The sequence below is a fragment of the Marmota flaviventris genome, chromosome 4 (assembly GCF_047511675.1).
Source record: "Marmota flaviventris isolate mMarFla1 chromosome 4, mMarFla1.hap1, whole genome shotgun sequence".
Classification (NCBI taxonomy): domain Eukaryota; kingdom Metazoa; phylum Chordata; class Mammalia; order Rodentia; family Sciuridae; genus Marmota; species Marmota flaviventris.
In genome coordinates this window covers 150922679-150946587 of record NC_092501.1, presented here as the reverse complement: position 1 = coordinate 150946587, position 23909 = coordinate 150922679, and the positions used below count along the sequence as shown (strand labels likewise).

Here is a 23909-nt window from a genome sequence, read left to right as displayed (position 1 = left end):
TTACTAGAGAGCTATACAAAAAGAAAGGGAGAGAGGAAAATAAGTGTTGACAGGAATGTGAAGGTTCTGGAAACTTTGTACATTGCTGATGGGTAGGTTCTCGATTTTTTTAAAAGCTAGTCATGAAAATAAAGACTAGAAATAGAATGAACATAATAGTTAAAACTAAAGGAGTGCATACTATGTGACCTGCCTACTCTGAGTGCTTTATGTTCTAAGTTTATTTAATCAACATAAGAATCTTTGAATGTAAGCAAAACCATTATTCCCATTGTATAAATGTGTAAACTGAAACCCAGAAAGATAAGGAAAACTTTCATAGTCCTCAAACAATAAGTCACAAAAACAGTATTTCAACCCCATGCAGGCTGGTTCCAGAGCTTAAAGTTTTATTACTATTAAAATTAAATTATTATTATTAAAATGTAAATAGTAGATTCCTATATGTGATAATGAACATTACTTTTTTTCTTTTCCTTTTTTTTTTTTTTTTTTTTTGGTACTGCAAATTGAATCCGGAGTGCTTAACTACTGAGCCACATCCATTTTTTTTTTAATATTTTATTTAGTATGAGGGTCTCAGTGAGTTGCTTAGAGCCTTGCTAAGATGCTGAAGCTGGCTTTGAACTCACAACCCACTGCCTCAGCCTCCTGAGCCACTGGGATTACAGGTGTGTGCCACTGTGCCCAGCTCTTTTTCATATTTCCTAAACTTACTAAAATTTCTGGAATAAACTTACATTATATTTTAATATAAAACAATAAATGAAATGTAACAACCTGCAGTGATCTTGATCATTGTGTGCTTAGCTCTAGAAATGAGCACATTTACCAGCAAGTCAAGTTCCACCCCAACTTTCACTCCCAGGATGTTGAGCAGGTCAGAGGCTGAGATTCCTCCTCTGACCCATCTGGGATAAATTCCATCAAGCACTTTTTTGGGGGATAGTTCAACATATGACTGTCTTCTTCAACTAGGAAAATTGGTAAAATATACTTTACCTACAAGATATCTGAACTTGTCTCACGTCACATGGAGAAACAAGACAGGGCCACAGCGCCACTTCCAGGGATCACTGAATGACCAGAGAGTTGGAACAGAACAGATCTTGATTTATCTACCTGCCTTCCTACCTATGGCCGTGGTTTGAATCACCTGAGCCTTTTTCCTCTGTCTGTAAAATGGGGGGAATAATGCTAGCCCCATCAACCTCTTCAATTTAAATATAAATCTGTTGAATACAGAAAGCACTAAAGAAACAGTACATGTTCATTAACATGTTACTTTACATTTTATTCAGTAAAAGTAGGAAGTCAACACCGAAGAGAACTGTCCGGGCATGAACATGACTTTGAGATAATAATTACATAATTTTTAGTAACACTGCTTTATTTCTCTCACAAAATCATAAACACATCAATCAGAAAATTGCCAACTTCCTTCAATAAGCATTTATTGGACATCTTACTACGTGTGAGCCACTAAGCCAGATCCCAGGAACCCACAAATGAGTAACGCAGAGGGAGTCCTTCTTCTGTAGAAACTCATAGTTCAGGGTAAATGATATGTGTGTAAATGCATGCTAGGAATCAAATTTCAAGAACCATATGACAGTGACATGCATATAATGCTGCTGGCATATAGAAATCAATATTTTCTGGTGAAGTCAAATTATTGGTAGAGAAAGTTTCATAGAAACAGGAATATTTGAAAGGATTCTGGCAAGAGCAATTTCAATGGTTGGAAAAGTTATGGGAAGGACTTCCATTCAGAATAATATGAGTAAACAGGGCTAGGGGTTTAGCTCAGCCATACAGCACTTGCATGAGATCCCCCAGCACTACACATAGACACACGCATGCACAAGTACACACACACACACACACACACACACACACACCTTGAGTAAACTGCATAAGTGTGGACTAGAAGTCAGTGATTACTAAAATGAAAATGGCATATAGATTAATGCGGAGAAAGTGAAAAGAGATGGAGAGAAGCTGTTTCCATTGGCAGAAGAATGTCACATGATCTTGTAAGCCATTCCCTAGAGAAAACGGAGCATGCTAAACATCATCAAACACGAAACCATATGATAAATTCTATTCCTTAACAGAAACCAAAGAAATGTGGACATGGTTAAAATAAGAAAGAAAACAGGGATAAGTCCTTATTTCTAATAGCCAATATCATCAACATCTATTTTTAAGGCTTGAAATTAATCACAAGCATATGTCACTACTAGAAGATATCAAAAGTACATGTCCTGTTACTAAAGTACCTGGAGCTCTGGCAATGTTAATGTCCTCCATTGGATCAAAAGTTCTAACAAAGTTTCCGTAGCAAGAAGTGATCAGGCAGCATAGACACTTATGTCCTAAACTCCAAGAAACTTCTCCATTGGGACGACCGGCCAAAGCAGCATCAATATTATGAAAATCAGTTAACGTCTCCTTACATCTAGATATTAGAACATGGAAAAATATAACAATTAATCACACATGTTTTCCTAATGGAATAAGTGAAACTTGACCTTAGTCTTCAGGGTTGTGGATGAAGCTTTAAAGGAACTACTCAACGCTGTACATAAACAGCACTTCAGTACAATTGTTGAAAGTCCCATTTTCGATCCAAACGAAAAGAATCAGGAGCAAAAATCAGAAAAGGAGGAGGCACTGCCCATAAGGTTAACTTGCTCTTTTCTTTTCCTTTCCCTGGCTCTCTCTTTTTACCACATACCACAGGGACTGTGTGGCTGAGGCATCAGCATGTGCAGAAGAAGGGGGGCCCTCGGGACTCCCTTTCGTAATTTTCTAATTGCTAAAATCTTGCATTGGGGTATTTCTGCAAATTAGGAGATCTATTAACTAGACTAGAAAATCAATAGTTAAGGGGGCTCCTTAAGGCAATGCTGATGAGTTTATAGAAGAAACAGCAACTACACTTTGTGTGAATATCTTTTAAGAAAAGGAAGGATGCCTTTTCATTATTTCTGAATAAGCTCAATAAAGTAAAAAACAATTAGAGGGACCAAAAATCACTGGTAACGATTGGCTGCAGTTGCCGGGCTAATGGTGCAATTGGAGCTGAACCTTTCAATCTGGTCTCAGAACAAGCCGCACAATGAAAATTGCTAAGAATGTGCCCTTCAGTTATTGAATAGCAAGGCAGACATTTTGTTATCCGCTTAATTGAAGAGGAAACAATGAAGACAGAGAGAAAGGAGGGATATTTGAGATTCCAAGTCTTCCAGAGGAACCTAAGTCTTCCACATCTAAGTTTTATTGTATTTTACTATAAATCCTGATTTAAGAAAACTAAGAAGTTGTTTCCTGCAGAGTACCATCTGGCCACAGATACCTTCTGTAAGAGAGCTGGGTAATTTTGCTGATATATGGCTCAAAAAATACAGCTGAGCAGCTGAGAAACTAGACGCTCAATAACCCCCCATCCTTTTTAACTGTCAAAACACTATAAGAGTCCATCTATAGGAAAAAAGAAAAATATATACATTAAAGAATCGGCAATAACTCATCGGCCACAGTGAACATAGCCAATGAAACATGCTGGCCTGTAACAGCATACGTACCTTTTAGGATAAGCCATTAAGCTTTAGAAGCTAAGAAAAAGAAATTCGAGAAATGAAGACCCAGTCTGAGGGGTCATAGAATCACAAGAAAAGAAAAGTTGAAATGCAGGAAAATTCACCTCAGGAGGTACAAATTGAATCAGGTGTAAACATTTTCTGTTTAATAAAAACAAATGCATATACTGGTGTGTTTATCTTGGTATCTGAAACTGCAGCCTAAATAAAGCCCATATTATACAAGGGATATTTCCTTTGAAAAGCCTTTACATTAGGGTTGAATCCAGTAATGGATTTATTTCCCTGAAAGCCAAAGCGTACTTGAGAAATAGAGCTTTTCTCTAGTGACCAAAGGTAGTTGGCATTTGTTAAGACTCGCAATCAATCCGATCCAGGTAGCCATCAGTTATGTGGAGTGACAGCAGTTGTAATTGTATTACTTAAAATCTCTCTACTACATCCCTGAAAACAGACAAGTTAAATTCATACTAAAGTTATGGCTTAGAAGATAGTTATTAGAGCTGTAGGAGAGGATGAACCCTCTCTGAAGAACATTCCATGCTCCTTATGGTTCCAAAGTGTGCTACTACTTATATAGATGGTGGTCAATTTCCAGTATATTACCCTGCGGTTGGAGGAACCCCTCCTTGCCTATGTTGCTATAATAAACTTGGTGATACAGCACACAGCAACATTAGTAAAAGTTCTTTCTTTATCATCAGACAATATGTCTACCATGAAAAGCAGATTTCTCCCCTACAGGAAAGGAGACACGGCTTGTACCTAAGCAATCACAAAATGATAGCAAAAAGGAGGCCACGAGGATTGAGATATCCTGGTGACCTTCCCAAAGTCTACAAAACAAACAAAGAAAACAACAACAACAAAAAAAAATAAATAAATAAAAACAGCTGAATGTCAACGGCCTGATAAGAGGACAAAAAAGACCAAGACACCAAAATCCTTCAAAATAAAGGGAAAAAATAGTAATAATAATAATAAAAAGCTATATGACAAGACTATTTTTAAAGAATACATTTTGGATACATATCATTTAAAAAAAAACAATCACCTGAAGTAAAAAAAAATTAAAAAAAATATAACATTAAAACTTTCATTACTACATGACTTAGCAGACACCTCAGAAACTCACAATCCCTGCCTGTGGAGTTCTTGGAGTCACTTCTTGGACACACTGCCAGTTGCTTTCCATCCGTGAACAGACCACACTGAAAGGCAGCAAATTTGATCCTTTCAATGTGTTTTTTAAGTCTTAGAAGCTACTTCAGCACCACAGATCAGTCTCCAGAATGACACTATATTGATGGCCCACTACATTTTCGCTGCCTCTGCAAGTTCCATTACGAAGAGGAGAAAGCACTAAAGTAACAGAAATTCACCAGCAGCAGAGACAGACCTGAGCTCTTAGTAAATGTCTCCTTTCTCTCCCACAGGCCACCCTGTGTTTTGACCCTCTATCTCATTACTGCTCCCAGAATTGCCTGTCAACAATCTGCACTCATTCCTCCAAGGCAGCGTGGAAAGTTAAGCCATCTTGGAAGGGAAGAAGGAAAAATGTAGAATTTTCATTTGCCCCCTCATCTCCATTCTCCTCCACACATCAGTGCTATTTTCTTTCTGGTTCATCACCCCTACCCTTAAATCTGGTCTCTCCTTAAACTCACACTTCTCTTACAAGGAGACCCAGGCAAGGGCAGGAGAAAAGAAATGCCTGTCCCTACTTCCATAATGTCAGGCATCCCTTTTGAATGGCACAGCCTCCCAGCTTTCAAAATCCACTAATAACAATAAAAACAAGCAAGGACTACATTCTTTTCAATGTCCTTGTCCCAGAAAAACTATGTGCAGACTCCTATGTTGTGAAAAGTGATAGTTAAATGTAAATAAACATTCCCAGTCTTCTACTCTATCAGAGAGCATTGAACAATTTATCGCTAATGTTTTTCTCTGATAGATGTTTATTAATAAACGAGTAATGGAATACTATACTTTCCTACCTCCCCTTAATAAGATAAAATTATATATGTGTGTGTGCATATATATATATATATATATATATGACTCTTATTATCGTATATAAATCTTATTTTATATACATACACACTTCATGAACTCAGATACCTACTGTGCAATTATTATTTTCCCTTTTATTAAGGGGAACCAGCACAGTACACAAACACACATATATTTGATAAACATATTTACATATATGCATATATTGATATAAACAGTATCCTATGTTTATAGGTAACACATATTTTTGCCCAATCATTACTTTTTCTAGCAATATTCCCCCCAATCAGCCTTCCTACTGCTTTAGCTCTAAGATCTTCTGTCAGCTCACCTAGGAATCCTACCCAGGTGTAATTACAAATTTCACCCTACACCTTTACACCAGGTGAGAATACTGGTGATTTGTTTTAGTCAGCTTTTTTGCTGCTGTGACTAAAAGATCAGACAAGAAAAATAGGAGAGGAGGAAAAGTTCATTTGGGGACTCACGGTTTCAGAGGTCTCAGTCCATACACAGTCGGCTCCATTTCTTCCGGCTTGGGGTGAGGCAGAACATCATGGTTGAAGAGTATGGTAGAAGGAAGCATCTCACATAACCATCAAAAAGCAGAGAGAGTCTCCACTCTCCAGATACAAATATATACCCCATAGCCATTCCCCCAATAAACCACTTCTTCCAGACACACCCCTACCTGCCTCCAGTTACCACTCAGTTAATCGCATCAGGGATCAATTCACTGATTAGCTAAGGCTATGGGCCAATCATTTCTCTTCCAAACCTTCTTGCATTGTCTCCTACATGAGCTTTTGGGGGACACCACACCTAAACCATAACAACTGTTGTCCAATAAATATATTAACACTAATGTTTTATCAGTGTTTAAGGCTTAGTGAAATCCTAATTTTCTAAAAATCAGCAAAAGAAAAAATAAATAGGTATGACTCATTGGTTTAGAGTGGCAGCAGAGTCAATTCAGCCATGTACTTAGACATTTACTCAGTCATTCACTTAGTTTTTGAGCATCTGTGCCAAGTCTTTTCCTGGATGCTGTTGATATAAAAGTAAAAAATACTCCAAGTTCTTGTTTGATGAAGTTTACATTCTAGCAATAGGCAGGAAATGAAAGAATGAATCATGGTGGCACACACCTGTATTCCCAGCAGCTCAGAATGCTGAGGCAGGAGGATCCTAAATTCAAAGCTAGCCTCAGCAACAGTGAGGAGCTAAGCAACTCAGTGAGACTCTGTCTCTCATGAAAGAATGAAGAAACACATGAAATGAATGGGCAGTGACAAAAGCTGTAACGAGTGATGGATTAAAAGCAGCAGAGGGGAGTGACGGGATGCCAGGAGGAGGGTCCATTCCTTACACTGCTCAGAAGGTAGATCTAGGAAGAAACTACTTGAGCCTAATTCCACCTCCCCATCTGAGTTTGCTGAGAGGCCCACTCTGTTCAGCCTGATTGGGGACATCCGACCAGAAGCAGCCACCAGGAGAAAGCCTGGACACCCACTTCTTCAGTATCAACTGCTTGCACAGAAGCCACTTGCCAGGAGTCTGTTGAAACAACGAGACCCTCATGAAATAGAAGTTGAGCCCTAATGGAGTGTGCTTCCAGGCAAGGCACAAGAGATCCCAAAAGATACCCCAGGAACACAGTCTTGAGGTGACATCGCATTAAGAGCAGATAAAGGTAGAGATTACCTCCTAATCACAGGGTGAACTTACTTGAAGAGAGAAACTGGAAGTGGTCCCATAAACACCAGATCAAGTGGCACCAGGCAGACCCAGATTTAAATAGGTCTTTATAGATCTTTTGCTGACTCGAATATGTCTGCGGGCAAGTCATTAACTTTAGTTCCACCATCCGTAAGCCAGGGCAAGAACCCTTCATTCAAAGGGCTGTCGTGATGCAGGATGGAAATTTGGCAGAATTTCTGACCCATAGCAAGAGCAACATGATTTTCAGAACTGAGACTGAACTAAAATCAGTAGAAATGATAGAGTAGAACTTTGTACAAATACATAAAACAAAATCATCCCTCAAGCTAGAACCAAATTCTGTGCCCAAGAGCCAATACTGCAAGCCTAGTTAAAAGAAAAAGCCATAAACCGAAACCATATGTGGACATGAATTTCCTTCAAAGTCTCCATTTGCAAGAGTGTTCAGTTAAGCAAATTTTCAATAGCATTTTACAATTAGATGAAAAATCCTTTCTTATTGAATTCTATTCCCTTACAAAACTGTATGGAGATCTCTGGTAATTTGATCTTCTGATAATCCTATGAATCAATAGCCTTTACCTCATTTTATTCTTAGAGCTATACTATCAAAGATAAGTAGCTTCATAAACAGATGATAAAACTGGGATTAGAAAAAAAAACCTGTCAACTCATCTGTCGTTCAGAATCAGTGACTATAGTGGGTAGAATGTGTTCCCCCGCCCCCATCTCCAAATTTGGAGCTTCAGGCTGTGACCTTGTTTGAAAATAGGGTCTTTGCAGAAGCCAAGAAATTACAGATTTGGAGTAGGCCCTGAATCCAATGAGAATGTCCTTATAAGAAACAGAAAAGGACACACAGAGACAAAGGAAAGGAAGCCAGGAAATTTCTAGAGCCCCCCCAAATCAGAAAGAGGCAAGGAAGTAGTCTCCACCAAACTGAACATGGATCAGCCTCTACCTTGATTTCAGATTTCTGGCCTCTAGAAAAGTGGGAGAAGAAATGTCTCTTGTTTTAAGGCAATGGGTTTGTGTAATTTGTTGCAATGTTCTTATACATTCCAGTATTTCTGCACATTATGACCTTCACCAACCACATTTTCACTTGCATATGCTCAGGATAAGGCTAAGATAAAAAGATGTCGGAGGCCCTTTCTGGGCCTCCTACCTTTTCAGGAGTTGGATGGATTTAACCATGTTTTCTACAAGTTACTATTGACCCTAGTTGTGCACTATTAGTGTAGTTGCTAACATGAAACAAGATCAGTTCCCGGGGGCCATGCTTCTTCCATAAATTTAATTCCTGACAAGAAGAAAAAGGCAGGATCACCATTGTGAGTGTAAGAATGGTCTGGGGAGACATAGTAGGAAACAATAAGCATCGTTTTAAAAAGCTCAGAGAGGAGAATTATCTATATGGAGGCAGTGCTGCTCCTGCAGTAATGTTTCTACCTTCCATTTAAAGACAGATAAATTTTCCATGACAGCTCTTAATAGCTTCCACAGTTATTCACTGAACTTGCCCTCAAAATTACAGAGTAATAAAAGGATAATAGCGTTTGGCTGACTATGGTGGAAAGGTGGGCTTTGGCAATAAAATGGCCATTTCACCTCCTCCTGTATCCTGGGTTACCCAGACAGGGTGCTCCACACACCCAGGGGCCAAAGAAGAGCATAATGCATTTTTCATTACTGAACTGCCATTTGGACTCTTCCTTTATTTATCCATAGAAAAAGAGAATATTTGTCTTCTTATAAAACACATCTACATGAGACAAGTTTTTAAATGAGATTAGTAAAACACTGAGTCTCTTAGGATGAACCATAAGTGGACCCATACTTAGCCATTCACAAAAATGGAAGCATTAATTACTCATTGTCTATTTATAGAAATAGCAGTGGTATGAATTATAACCCAAGATGAAATTCTATTTATTACCCCATTAGCTATGTTATAATATGGGATTTTTTTTCCTTAGAAGCAAAATCTGAGAAAAACAAAAAGTATTCACTAGAAATGCACAATTAAGTCTAGACAAAAGGAGAAGTCACAACAGTGAATAGGAATTGAAAAGCATATTCGGAAACATTCATTTCTCCATATTTTTTTCAGATCATCAAGTTAAAAATGAATACCTTCCAAACCATGCTTATTTTCTCTGTTCCCCACTGCCTCTTCCATGTTTAGGCCCCTATTCTATAAGCAGTTGTGTAACCATACTTCCTCTTTGGACTCCCTTCTGATCGCTTTCCCACAGCAATTAAAAGAATCTTCTCGTAGCATAGATCAAATGGATCAAGTCACTCCCTGCTTCAAACATATCACTTGCTTCCCATTTCATTTATGTAGACTCCAAAGTCCCTGTTATCATTGATGAATATAGTTACATGAACATGGTCCCTGCCAATCCTGCCAATTCCATAGCAACCCACCCTCTCCGGGTGCACACTCACTCCTCCACCAACACCATCCTGCTCTCACTTTCCAGATCATACCAACTTTGGAGCTACCTGCATTGTCTCAGCTCTTTGTATGACTGGTCCCTTATTCTTCAAGTTTCTTTTCATTGGAATGTTATACTTCAAATTCCCTTTTCTAAGTCCATTCCCAACCCCCACTGACATATTTAATCTACCCTAACACTCTGTGTGGGTTAATCAATTTTTCATCACTGTGAACCAAACGCCTGACAAGACCAACTTAGAAGAGGAGAAGTTTATTCTGGGATCACATTTTCAGAGGTTCAATCCATGATGAGCTGACTCCATTGCTCTGGGACAAGGTGAGGCAGAACATCATGGTGGAAGTAAGTGAGTGGTCGAGAAGTGAAGCTTCGCTTATTGCAGCCAAGAAGCAGAGTGAGAAGGAGACTGCAAGGAAGATGAGCTCTTTTAGGGCACACCCCCAGTGACCCACCTCCTCCAGCCACAATCCTCTTGATCACAGTTACTACCCAGCACAGAAGTCCTTTGAAATTAAAATGCACTGATGAGGTTAGTATCTTATAATCCATTCATTTCACCTCCTGTATTAATATAGGAGCTTTGGAGGGATACTTTATATACAAACCACTTGCATTCCTTAATGACTTTTTCTAAGTTGTGTGTGTGTGTATGTATGTATGTGTGTGTGTGTGTGTGTGTGTATATATATATATATATATATATATATATATATATATATATATTTGAATTACTTGTTTATTTTCTAGGTCTCTTCAGTATGGGAGATTCTCCCTAGAGAAAGGTACTCTGCCTATTTCACTCCGCATGGCCTACCTATACACCTTATGTCACTGATATAAACCTTTAATAAATAAGAAAAAAATGCCAAACACCAAGATATATAATTCTGGGCCAGCATTAGCTTCTTAAGAGCAAAGATTAAATGTAAATATTGTTTAAGTACCAATATGAAAATAATCAAAAAGAATATAAGATGGAGCATTCAGAAAAAGTGAAAACATAAACATACTATAATTAAAAATAAACCTACACGGAAACGTTCAATTCCAAAGGGGGGGAAAAATCAGAAAATTCAAAAAGCATTCAGGCTTCATATTAAATATATATATATATATATATATATATATATATATATATATATATATATATATATATATATATTTTCTTGGTCTGTAAAATCCACAAATATCAAAAAGCAGATTCTAAGTACCATGGCTGGGAAATTCAATTTCCAAAACCTAACAAATAGTGGCTTTAAAATCTAATACTATGGCCTTCAGATCACTATCAAGCTACAAACAAGGTACAGTAACTAGAAGAAGAATGCAAAGCTGGGAACCAGTCTCTCTCTGTATACTATTAGAGATCTCTTTTTCAGATTAGTTGACAGTTAAGTTGTTAAATGGATACCAGATGCACTGGTGAGATGGTTTGCAGGGCAAGCTCAAAAAGTCTCCCGCTGCTGAGCCCACGTTCAGGCCAGGTCACTGTGCAATGCTGCCATCTTCCCCAGTTCAGAGACTTAACCTCAAAAATCTTTCTCAACACAGGACTCCAGATCAGTCATGGATTGACCTGAACCGCTGGAAACAGTCTAGTGTTAGAGGAATCCCAGAAAGAGAGAGGGACTGACAAGGAACAAAAGAATGAAGGAAAAGTTGCACTTCAGCAAAGTGGAGATGAGTTACAAACTGTTGAAAATAAACTAGGATAGACATGCTTAGCTCCTCCACCATTTCTTTAGAAAAAAATGCTATACACAGAATTGTGATCTGCTTCCAAAAACATAAATGAGGAAAGTAAGAACATGCCACAGCCATGATGCACAGATACACAGCACCTTTTATGTCTTCATAAGATTATCTGCATGGCGACATAGCTCTAGAAACCTAATGGATCACCAATTTGATATCTCCATTTCTTTAGTACCATTTCATAAGTTACAACAATATAATTGCCAATGACTCTCTCACAGAATCACAGGCTAAATAATAATACAGATAACAATTTTTTGTGGTACCAGACTCATTAATATCAAACAGAACACATCTACATTAAAGACTATGAAGAATTACAGAAATCAATTGAAAAGCTGAAAGTCAATTTTTAAGTTAATTGTGATGGAGTCCTAATTTGAAATAAAAATTTTGAAACATTCACATCCAGTCAATAATGAATGACAACATTCAATGAGGAATGAAAAAGAATGGCCTGTAACATCATTTTTAGAGTTCAAGATAATTAGAAAGCATCAGAGTTGAGTATCTGTAACAGTTCACTGAACAGAAACGCAGAGGAACATCAAGTTAGATGACAACCAGATCAGCACCAGCATTAACAGGCAATCAGTCAAAACATCACCTGGAAGACCCCCTGAAGTCCTTTCTACACTTTGGACACGAAGAATCTTTTCCTTCTATTTGAATTCTCTAAATAGTATTTTTTCATCTATCTATCTATACATAATATATACATATTAATATATGTATATTTTAATAATTTTCAATAATTGGTACATTATAATTATGCACAGTTGCAGAATTCAGTATGCTACATTCACACATGTACAAAGTTCATCAATCTCATTCCCCAGTACCTACCCTTCCTCTTTTCCTGCCTTCCCCTGATCTGCTTGCTCTACTCTACTGAGCTCACTTCTATTATGATTTTAGTTATTTCATTAAATTATATATGACATATGATTATACATACAATAATGTACATATTTTTCACACACACATACACAATTCACTGTGGTAAGTTCATACATAGACATAGCATAATTTAGTAGATTTTATACCCTCAACCTTCCTTCTTCTCTCCCTCTCAGTCTCCTTCCCCTACTCTATTGGTCTTCCTTCTATTTTCATGACATCCCTTTTTTATATTCTCTCTCTCTCTCTCTCTCTCTCTCTCTCTCTCTCTCTCTCTCCACACACACACACACACACACACAAAAGAGAAAACATTCAACCTTTAACTTTATGAGTTTATGAGTCCAGCTTATTTCACTTAGCATGATGTTCTCCAGGCCCATCCTTGCCATCAAATGACACAACTTCATTCATTATGGCTGAGTAAAACTCCAATGTGTATGTTTTCTTTACCCATTCTACTGTTGACAGGCACCTGGGCTGGTTTCTACAGATGTATACAGACGTATGTACATTCATTCAAAACCTTCAAGTTAGACAGTATGTCTTTACTTCCCTAAAACTGAAGCGTTTCAAATACATTCCCTGAAGAAAATCTAAAAAGGTAACACACACTAAGTGACTCATTAAGCCCAGGCACTCTGATTGGTAAATAATAAGCAGGAAAACACATCAGTAGGTTGAATGGACAGATGAAATAAATGGTCAAAATTCTAAAATTAGAAGTTCGGAGGCCTGCATTCTGGTGCTCTTATTATAATTTACCTTGTGGAATGACACTGGGAAAGTTAGTAAAATCCACTCTCCATCAGGTTCTTCACCTATGTAATTAGAAAACTGAGCCAGGTTTCCATCACTGTGATTTTGTAAAATGACTCCAGAAAGAAGACAAATTTCATATTATAAATGCCTCAGTGAAAGACACTGCCTATAAGCTCCCTACCCAAAGCAATGAAAACAGTGCTCGATGTTTATTTCAGTGGGCTACACCTGAGCCATTAGTCTTACTGATCCACTAGAAATTCATTTAGAGAATTAATGATCACCATCTAGATTGGAGCATGTTAAGACAATATCTTGTGACAATTCTTCCCTTTTTGGAAAGTAGAATGTCCATGTCAAATCAATAGTATCATAAACAGCTCCATCTTAAATTCTCTTAGTAAAGATTCTGCCTTGAGCAATGACACTATCTATTAGGAGTAAATACGATCACAAGGTCCACAATGGAGAGAAAATAAGACATCACACACACTGAAGAAAGGGATAAACTGTGACCTCAGGTACACGGGATAACTTTAGCATTCTTTGTCAACACACTTTACTTTTAATGTGAAATAACGTAGAGCTGACACAAGATTCTGATTTCTCATTATAGTCCTTTAAAATTTTTCATCCATTTTCCCATTACCATCCAATAATGTAAAGCTTAAGACTGTCCTGCAAGATGTTTTCTAATTAAGAAATGAATATTTTCAATGAGACACTTGAATAATATTTGGCTCTTACAGAGCTCAGCAGAATGCCAGCCTGTGTGGAAGAGACTTCTGAAGATTATCTGGAGTTACTCTAAACCAAACCTCCATCCAGAGACAAATCAATGAGAATAGATTTGGTGACCAATAAATGTCCATTGAATGACAGAATGCTTGTGTCAATATTGCACGAATTGCTTTTTACAGAGTCAATACAATACAAAATAATCAGAAAAAAAATATAAAGAGAAAGGGACAAAGAGAAGAAAAGTAGAGGCACAGAGTTCAGAGTACTGGTGTCACCAACAATTTCCCTGATTGCTATTTCATGACAGTGGCAACCTAATTCTCCTACTTTCAACTGCAAACAGTAACTAGCTATTTTCTTCACAAACATCTCTGGCTATTGACACTCCAAAAAGGTTGCTGCAGCTGTGGCAAGTCATGATGCTCTCTAAATGTTCAACACGATTATCGTAGAAGTCAAAAGCAATTCCATTTCCTCTTCTGTGGATCTTTGAAAACATGGAGAACAATTTAATAAGGAAGCTTCTCTTTATGCTGCACTCTGGGATGTACTCTAGAACATCTGTACAATCTCACATAAATATTATTCTATTCAGAATTTCTACTGAGTCCATTTCCCCATATTCCCTGGTGTTCAATGCACTTCAGAGACTGGCTGCATAATTTATGTCTTATTGAAAGCTGTCTTTATATGTCCCCTACAATGGACTTTCCTAATCATTTCTTATACTTCTAATTTAATTAGCTAAAATCATTTATGATTTAAAACTTACCTAAATTTTTTCCCATCTTTCTTATCAGCAACATTTTAACTTAAATTGAGAAATCCAGACAATAGGAGAAATGTTTTCTCCTGTATATTAAGAGCACAAATAATGTGTAATTACTTGTCAATGTTTATGCATTTAAAAATACCATCCAGCATTTCTTTCTCCTGCTAATAGCCGGGCAAAGACAAACTTGAGGGCTCTGTGTTTGTGACAAAATTTATTAGTTGTTCAAATATTCTATATCCAAAAGCTAAATTTATTAGCTGCTTCTCTAATTACTTAATACTATTAATTTTAGGAATAAAAGCATCTTTTTATTGCATTAGACCACATACCAAATTTTCATGGTCCATAAACAATGTATGGGACTAATAAAAGTTACATTATTTATTTTTTTCCACTACTTAAAAAAATCAGATATGACTACATTTTAAAAAGGCAACTGAATTTAAAAGACAATTCATTTGGGTATTTACAGATTCATTGTATTCAATAGTATTTTTTTATGAGAGGAATGTTTTATTTTGGGGGAGAAAAGTGACTCAGAAAGATTGAACCCAAGATTCTCCAAATTCCAAATGTATAAAGATGACTAAAAAAATGATAGTCTTCAATGTTTATTTTGATTTTTTCATTTACTTCTATTGACTTCGAAAAAGATACAGGTACATATATAAGAAATCTATATGGATTTATTAATATGGTATGAATTAAAAATTGATCACACATTTTCAACCATCTACTTATTTTTAGTCCTTAATAGCTTTCTGATGTAGACCAATCCAACATTTAAAGACATTCAATTGAAATTAGTAAGGACTATACTTTTAAGGTACAGAAGTATTTATGATGTGCTACTCATTATCAGGTAACCCTCAGTCAACTACTACAGACCTGCTCATTACTCACTGTAGAGGTATCAGGATATATAATGAATTAGACAGATTTAATGTGAGCTATAATCAGGCTCATAGCCTAGCTTAATGTTTCTCAGTGGGGAAGACACCAGCCCCGAGGGTGCTTTCTAGAAATTAATAAAGGTCAATCTACCTTATAGTGAAGTTGTTCTTGAGCACTTATTGTTGAAAACCTGATTATTTAAACTTATCATAAAATATTTGCCTTTGTAAGGGGTTATACAGATGGTTAAAAACTAATAAGGAAAAACTAAGTCACATATGTAGGGATTTCATGTCAAGATAATAGAAGGGCACTACAAAAAAATGTTCATTTTTTTAAAGGGAACATTGGGTCTAGGAATGCGAACCACCAGTATAGGAAAACAGACATGTAATAACATAAAATTAGAATACGGCAAGCACCAAAATACTACATGAAATGCTATACGTACAAAAAGAGAGTAACCAATGAATTAGGAATTGCATAATTGAAAAAAGTGATATGGAAACTAAATTTTGAAAGATGAGTAAGGTTAGTGTTGGCTTTTCACACTGTGACCATAATACGTGACACAAACAACTTGGAGGAGAAATGGTTTATCTTGATTTATGGTTTCAGTCCATGGTCAGTCCACTTCATAGCTCTAGGTAAGGCAGAACATCCTAGTGGAAGGGCCTAGATGAGGTGGCACCAGGAAGCAGAGAAAGAGAGAGAGTTAGAGAGAAGAAGAAAGGTCAAGGACAAGACCTATTCCCCAAAGGCATACTCCCAGTGACCTACTCCCTCCAATCATGCCCCACCCACCTATAGTTACCACCACCTGCCAGTAGTCCAATGGTAAATGGATTAATCCACTGATGAGGTTAGAGCCCTCATCATCCAATCACTACAAAAGCCCCACCTCCAAACAATATTGCCCTGGTGACCTACAGTTCAACACATGAGCCTTCAGGGAACACTTTGAACTCACATCATAACAGTAGGGTTCCACACAGAGCAGAGTAAAGCCTCCCACCTCTGCTGGGGGAGGAACAAGAGAGGCACCATGTTGGCATGGAAGAAACACAACCTACAAAGCACTTGACCAAAGGACAATATGTCAGTTTAGATCTCATGCCCTTACTTCATGCTACAAAGTTTCATACTTAACATGTGGGCAGTAGGAAGCCATCAAATAGCAGAATAATTTCCGTGGTCATTTCTGATTTCAAAAATATATCATTACGTTCAACCCTTTGCCTGGAAAAATAATTACTAAAGCCTTGATATTTATATTTTCCTTACTATATTATTTCAAAGGCTTAGTTACTCCGCTTCAGGCTTTTAAAACACCTTAGAATGTTCAAAGCAAGGCCATGATTTTGAATGCAAATAAAAAGCAAATCAGAAAAGGAATATTGAGTTTAAATATACAGTGCTATTTCAAAAATACTCATTTGAAATGTTATTCTGCATGAAAATACAACCAATTTACTTGAATTAAAATACATGTTTGTTTGATTAACTTCTCAATTCTACTTATTGCTTCCTTTGTTAATAAAAGGTGCTTCCTTTGAAAAACAGACTTCAGTCAGAAGTTTCCCCAGGAAATTGTTTATTAAACATTCAATTTGAGATAGCACAGATAATTTACCTCTTATTTTCGATACCAAAGTAGGGGTAAGGTTACTAGAGAGGATTTAAAATCCCTTTCTTTATCAGGAGATATACATGTAAGAATTCATTTGCAACAAACCGAACTGAAGCTAAGAACTACAGTATTAGCAAAAGAATCTCTTTTTTCCTTCATTTTTATCTTATAGCTGCCACTGGAGTACTGCTACAAACAAAGGAAGCTATAAAGTGACAGATTCTTTTTTGTTTTATCATTGTTTTCTTAAACCAAACCAATGTCCTTTCCATCCCTGACCCTGGATGCCCTCTGACCCTCCCACTAACTAAATCCTTGTAGGGCTCATAAAAGCAAGTTGTAAACCCCAGTGTCCTATAGGCTCCACCTATTTGCCCCCTTCCTGAACTGAGCACTCTTGCACATTCTTGTTTCATCCAACATGTCCAGGACACAGAGCTCCACACCCCTTTGATTCTGCCCATTACGGGTTTCTGCTCCTGACTTCTTAAACTTTCATGGAGATTTGGGCTTAGGAGATTATGGGTGATTCCCTTAAGAGCTCTGGTTTTCCAACTGTCCATCTTAACCCTAAACATGAAGTACCCTTTTACACTTGCTGAGAAATATCCATTTGTCTTTTCTTTCAACCTGAATGAAGTTGTGGATGAAGACACTGTGTGTGTGTGTATGTGTGTGTGTGTGTGTACATTTATTCAATGACCTAGGTTAATAATAAGGATCAAACTAACTTGAAGACTACATTTTAGATAAGAAATTATTTAGTGGAAAAATAAAGGAAAATAAATTAACAAAAGATACATTGTGAAAATGTTGAATTAAAACCCTTCACATACTTTCAGCCATTCATTTTACAAGCATTCATAGAAAAAAGGACAATTATCTGCCTTGCACACAGGTGTGTTTGGAAATGCCTATGCTGGCCACCACCCAATCAATATTTACGTATATATGTCACTGAGAGAGTGTTCTCGTGGAAAAAGTAAACAGAAACAAGTAAACACAGTGGAGACATAACAGGATAGTTCAAACAGGCAAATGATACTGCAGCAGGTTTTCACATAGACAATCAATGGCCACAGAATACAAATCAAAATAGTGTAGTAATTAGGTCTGCAATTGAAGATGTTTAACCAACAGGTTCAAAGGTGTCAGGTGCTCTGCTGTTCGTCAATGCATATCTACACACCGTTAGAACATTAAGGGCATAGCAGCCTGCAAGAGCAAGTATGAAGCAAAACAAAGGTTTGCTCAGAAGTGACTAATTTAGATATTATCCACCAATAAGGCAGTTTTAAGCAGAATTAACCTATTTGTTATTAATTATGTCAACCCTGATTTTACCAATCTGGAAAGCATTTTTAAATTAATACTTTAATTATCTAGTACTGTATTCACTCGATCATTTATGATTATAGGTTTTGTAATGTGAATATCAGGATTCTGAGAGGTTGGGTTACATGAGTATAATGAAATAACACCATCATCTCTTGACCTAGTGTTGCAGCAAAGTAACAAACAAGACAGAGGCCAACTTCCCACAGAAAGGTCTCTGTTCTTGCTACTCTGACATGTGGGTAGATGGATGTATCTGCAGACAGACCCCGGAAAGCAACTCTGGCTTGCACTTCCCCTCATCCACCTCCTCCTCAATAAACCAGTGCCAAGTGCATAATCTATTGCCCAATAACCAAGGATAGGCTCCCAGTGCTCTGAGGTGACCCATGGCTTATTACATATCATCTTTGAGATTATTTATAGTATTTAAAAGTTCTGGCTTGGAGGTAGCTGAGTGGTAGAGTGCATGCTTATCCTGTGCAAGGCCCTGGGTTCAATACCCAACAAAGAAAGAAAGTTCTAATTTTTACTCTCGAGAATGTACAGGAAAGTGCCCTGGATGTATCAGTTGTGTTTTCCATTAGCTTTAGAGAGACTACCAAAAGGGAAGAACCACATTTCTGCCCACCCGGTCATTTTATCCAATGTCTGAAGCCAGTGGCAGGGAAGTTCTAAAGTGAACTGGCCTGGCACAGGAAGCTGTCACAACCCTGGAGCCAAGGGAGGCTGGCAGAATGGCCAGGAGCCCTTGCCCATTTTCACATTGTACAGGATGTACCGCCAGGAGGGCCACTGGGCGAAGGGCTCTCTGAATCCATGCCAGGGGGCAATCAAGGATGGGACAAGAGCTACTCTTCCTCCTGCCTGTAAAATGGGGGCAGAAGTATTTATAATGACCCACAGTCCCCTCTTCCCTGTGACTCTCAGTGGGCAGGCAGAGAAGGGTCAGCAGGCTCCAGCCCCACTCTGACAGCCATGGACTGGTGGTAAGTCACACCATGCTGTCCAATATTTAAGTAGAGCTGAGGCAGGAGAAATTCTCCCTGAACGTTTGTGAAGATTCAGGTCCTTTAAGCAGAGCTTGTTGTTAAGGGGACGCCCCTCCCTCTCCCAGCTCTGCTGGGTTATTCTGCAGCTTCCAGTTCCCCTCCCTTGAAGCCATTGTTTTGTTTGCTCTTCTGAGTTCCCAAAATACTCCAGACTTTTAATGTCATTTACATTCGTGTCAGAAGAATAATCAAGAAAATAATAATTTATGAATAATTAAGTACGCTTGATGCTGTGTTAGAGGAGCTATTTTTAATTCATGTAGACCAGGTAACATGGATTTCAAAGAACAGAGGGGCATGGAGCAATGAAAGGGGCAGACAGATAGAAAAATTGATTGCTTATCAATGAGGGTCATCATCATTGGGATTACACCGTATTCCTCCAAAATGGGATGGTTAGACATAAAATCAAAAACCAAAAGCATCATAACATGATTTACGTCTCCAGGCATAGGGGGTTAATTTTGAATACAAATTTTTTTTTTTCCTAATTGGGAAGACTTGAAATTAGGCCTCAACTTACCTCCATTTTCAACTTAACGTACCAAAAATAAAATGAAAACTGTGATGAACAGATCCATACGTAATCGATGAAGACAGGAAGGAAACCTAAAGTAATAATATTTTTTATTTCTCTACTTGTTTACCTATATTTATTCAAACTAATTCTAAAATAAAGGACGGAGGAGTCAAAGGTGAGTGTTACTAAGGGGCATTGGCACCAATTTCAAGTTTCCAAATATCTGCAAAGGCCACATTAGTGGTATTTATGTGGAGCTACTCCTTGGTCCTGCCTGGCCGTCTATCTCACCACCCATGACTAAATGTTCCTGTACTTACTTCCTTATTCATTCTGTTTGGGTCACTCAACCGCAGAGCAGGGAAGCTGCTGCCTCACTCTTTCAGGAGAGAATGCTCCAGCAGACAGCTAGAGAAGGGGATTCATGTACGACCGAGTTACTCACAACTTCTCAAGTGCTACAGAGAGGTATTTGAACATGGGGAGAGACCCTCATCAGGCTCCCTCGTGCTAGTTTTGCTTCTGTCACCTGCTCCATGACCTCTAGGCTTTCTCTTAAAATGAAGCGACTGAGTAGATTGATGTTCTCTAAAGCCTTTTTTCAGAAATATTTAAAGTACTTTATTCACTTTAGAAGTGCCCGACCCTAAGTGATTTCTGAAATCAGTTAAGAAACTTCAAAGATGATTGATTTAAGAGTTCTTAGACCCACTGGATCAGAACCTTCTGGGTGACCTCTAGGTATCAATGTCAGAAAGATCCACAGGTAATTCTGCAAAATCTACACAACGTCAGCTACGGTGTTAGATCCCCAGGTTACAAACTCTGTGAGGGCATCTTTAAGTCCCTGGACAGGGCATGGGACATCAGAGACACTCAGAAACCTAACTGTTGGAAGAAGATCTACTAAGTAGAATGTGTAGGTGTTTGGGTTGTTACTAAATGAAGTTTAAAGAAAAAGATATGAAATAAAGACAAAAAAAAGTGTTTATTTAATGTCAAGCAAATATAAACAAATTAACTTGACTTGAGATTTAACTAAGCAGAGATGTAGACAGATCACAAATCAGGAATTCAGTATGCAAGGAACATAAATTGGTTTAGTTCATGTTTTGAATCACTCGTTACAGGCTTCGTTTTATCAATCTGACCTCCTTTTTTATTTCAGAATATCGTCAAAGAAAACACACTCATCAAAGAACAAGAAAGAGATTCTCATGGACTCAATGTAGGGGTCTTTCTGGTGTGTTTTTTTTTTTTTATGAGTCACTCATTATTCTTTCTTGGTTGGTTGGTTGGTTGGTTTTTCAGTTGCAAGAGGAATCAGAAATCAAAATATAAAGTGATGTAAATTTGTCTCTGAATTAAATCCCTATTTAGAGTTTGGAAACAGTGTCAACCATCCCCTACTAGGAAGCTATTAATTCTGGAAGCAGAGGCTCTGAATGAAGAAAAGAGGTGGCGTGGCGTATTAGTGTGTTTAATTCCTTATGATGTGAAATGAGGTCTTTTGCATATAAATGGACAGAAAAAGACCAAAGTGTTAACTTAGGGTTCATTAAAAGAAAGCATACGCCTGTCCATTCATTACATTCCCCCCCAAAATCTCCTCCGGTGAAAAATAAAATCACTATCACCAACAGCTGGGTTTGTGAGATGCCATGCTGCCTGAACACCATTGTTTGATAGGTTTAATGTCACTTCTGTACTATTATATGCCACAGAGGGAGATGTTGAGCTGCATCCAGCAGGGTGGCTAACATTCTGTAGCTAATTGCAGGCAGCTCCATGATAGTACTGAAGGAAGGACGACCCTACATATGTCTCTGAAGGGAATAGAGAGATATTTTGTTTATAGTCACCCATCTGTCTGGTCACAACAGAATTATATAAGAGAACAAACCATAGTTTAGGGTGTCCTTCAAGAATGATTTTCTCATTATCTGTATTCTATCAGCGGCCTCTGAGATACAGGCTAATGGACATGGTTTGTATCTTCCTTACCAACAACAATGAGTTTGAATTTGGGGGTTTCAATCAAAATGAAGTCTTTGTAATAGACTTCAAAAGGATAAAGGCTGAATTCACATTTTGAAAAAAATAAGCAGCAGAAGGCAAAATCAAACCCGGAATGCCTACATTTAAATCCTTTCTGTGCTTCATGAGGTTCTACAGCACAAATAATAGAATAATAGAATAATGCCATCCTACATTGGAAAGCACCTAAATGACTAACCAAAATTTTCACTTTGTAGCTAAGCAAGGTGCAAAGAGATTCTACAGCGTGCCTAAAGTTCAGACACTGAATGAATGATAGCCCAGGTCCCCCAATAATGTACTTATCAATAAGCAAGAAAATGCAGCTGAATGCCTGTCTCATTAATCTCTTCTCATCAACCATTTAATCTTTTCTCCAGACATTTAAAATGCTAAACATTAACACAAGCCATCTCTTCCAAAGAAGAAGCATCTCTGCCTTATTACTTCAAATCTCTCTTTTGATATTATATCTCACCTATGTGCACACACTGTCTTATGTCAGCCAAGTGTCCACTGTAAAATGTCTTGCACGTATGCTAGGCATCTGGCACACATGAGGGTGAGAAGGGTGCAACTAAGAGATGGAAGAAATGAAAGCAAAGTCCACCAGAATTAAGCTAGTTCCAAAATAAATCCTTATTTCAAAAAAGCCAGAAATAGCTCATTTAAATAATCCAATGAAAGGACTGATGTGACCCTACATTCCACATTCAAAACTGGATAATTAGACAAGAAAACAATGGGAACAGGGACTGCCAATTGTAGACCCTAGTTTAGTATCAATAAGACTAGTGGTAGACTCTATCAACAATAGACTGATGCCAAGAGTGTGTTTTGAGCCTATACACAGAAGTTCCCTATCCACTTTTGGGATTCCTTAAAGATGCTCTGACACATGGCACTGAGCTACATGTTTCTCTGAATGTCCACACAAGTGTTTCGGTTTCCCCAAAGTCTTACTGCTACCTGATGTTGAATAGTATTGTATGAATTACTTTTCATTGTCTGTCTTTCCCACTAAGAACAGAATTATTTGTCTTGTTCATCCTGTGTATTCAGTTCCTAGCACCTCACACATGTGTTAAAGGAATAAATCAAACAGACATGGTCCAATGAAGGATGAATTACAAGAAACTTTGAAGTAAAATGTGATTTTTCTACAAAACTACTTATTATACTTTATCACTGATAAAACTCTTTTGGTTAATTTGTTTAAATACCACCCAAATCATGTTGTTTGAAAATAAGAACCAATATTATCTCTCTGTATCTCATAAATAGTTTACCCAAAATCTAAGCTAACTAGATTTGGCTGATTAAATCCATTTAACATAATCCTTTGTAATCTCTCTGGCACTGAGTCAGGTTCTAGGATGTCCACTCAAAGGCTATTCTAGTCCCAGCCTCTGCCAAGCTTCTTCCTCAATCATAATATATCCTAAATCATTACTCTCTGGCTATGAACCCAGATCTCTGTCATCTTTGGAATAGATAAAGCAGATGTCAAGAATTACTTTAAAGTTCAATCTAGACTTGAAACTCAGAATAAAACATCTGCCATATAGCTGTAGACTCTATTTTTATCAGAGATTATTATCCATTAGTGTTCTCTAAGGTTATTTTTTTCATAAACCCTCTCTTCAGTTTATCAAATAGATGAGGCATCTAATTGGCTACCTATGCACATCAGCCCAATG

General features: G+C 37.6%; 1 protein-coding gene across 1 annotated transcript in view; it reads right to left on the bottom strand.

Moving 5' to 3' along the window:
* Gpc6 (glypican 6) overlaps window positions 1-23909 on the bottom strand; it is a 1056528-nt gene that overhangs the window by 909007 nt on the left and 123612 nt on the right. The gene's annotated exons all lie outside the window — the stretch shown is intronic.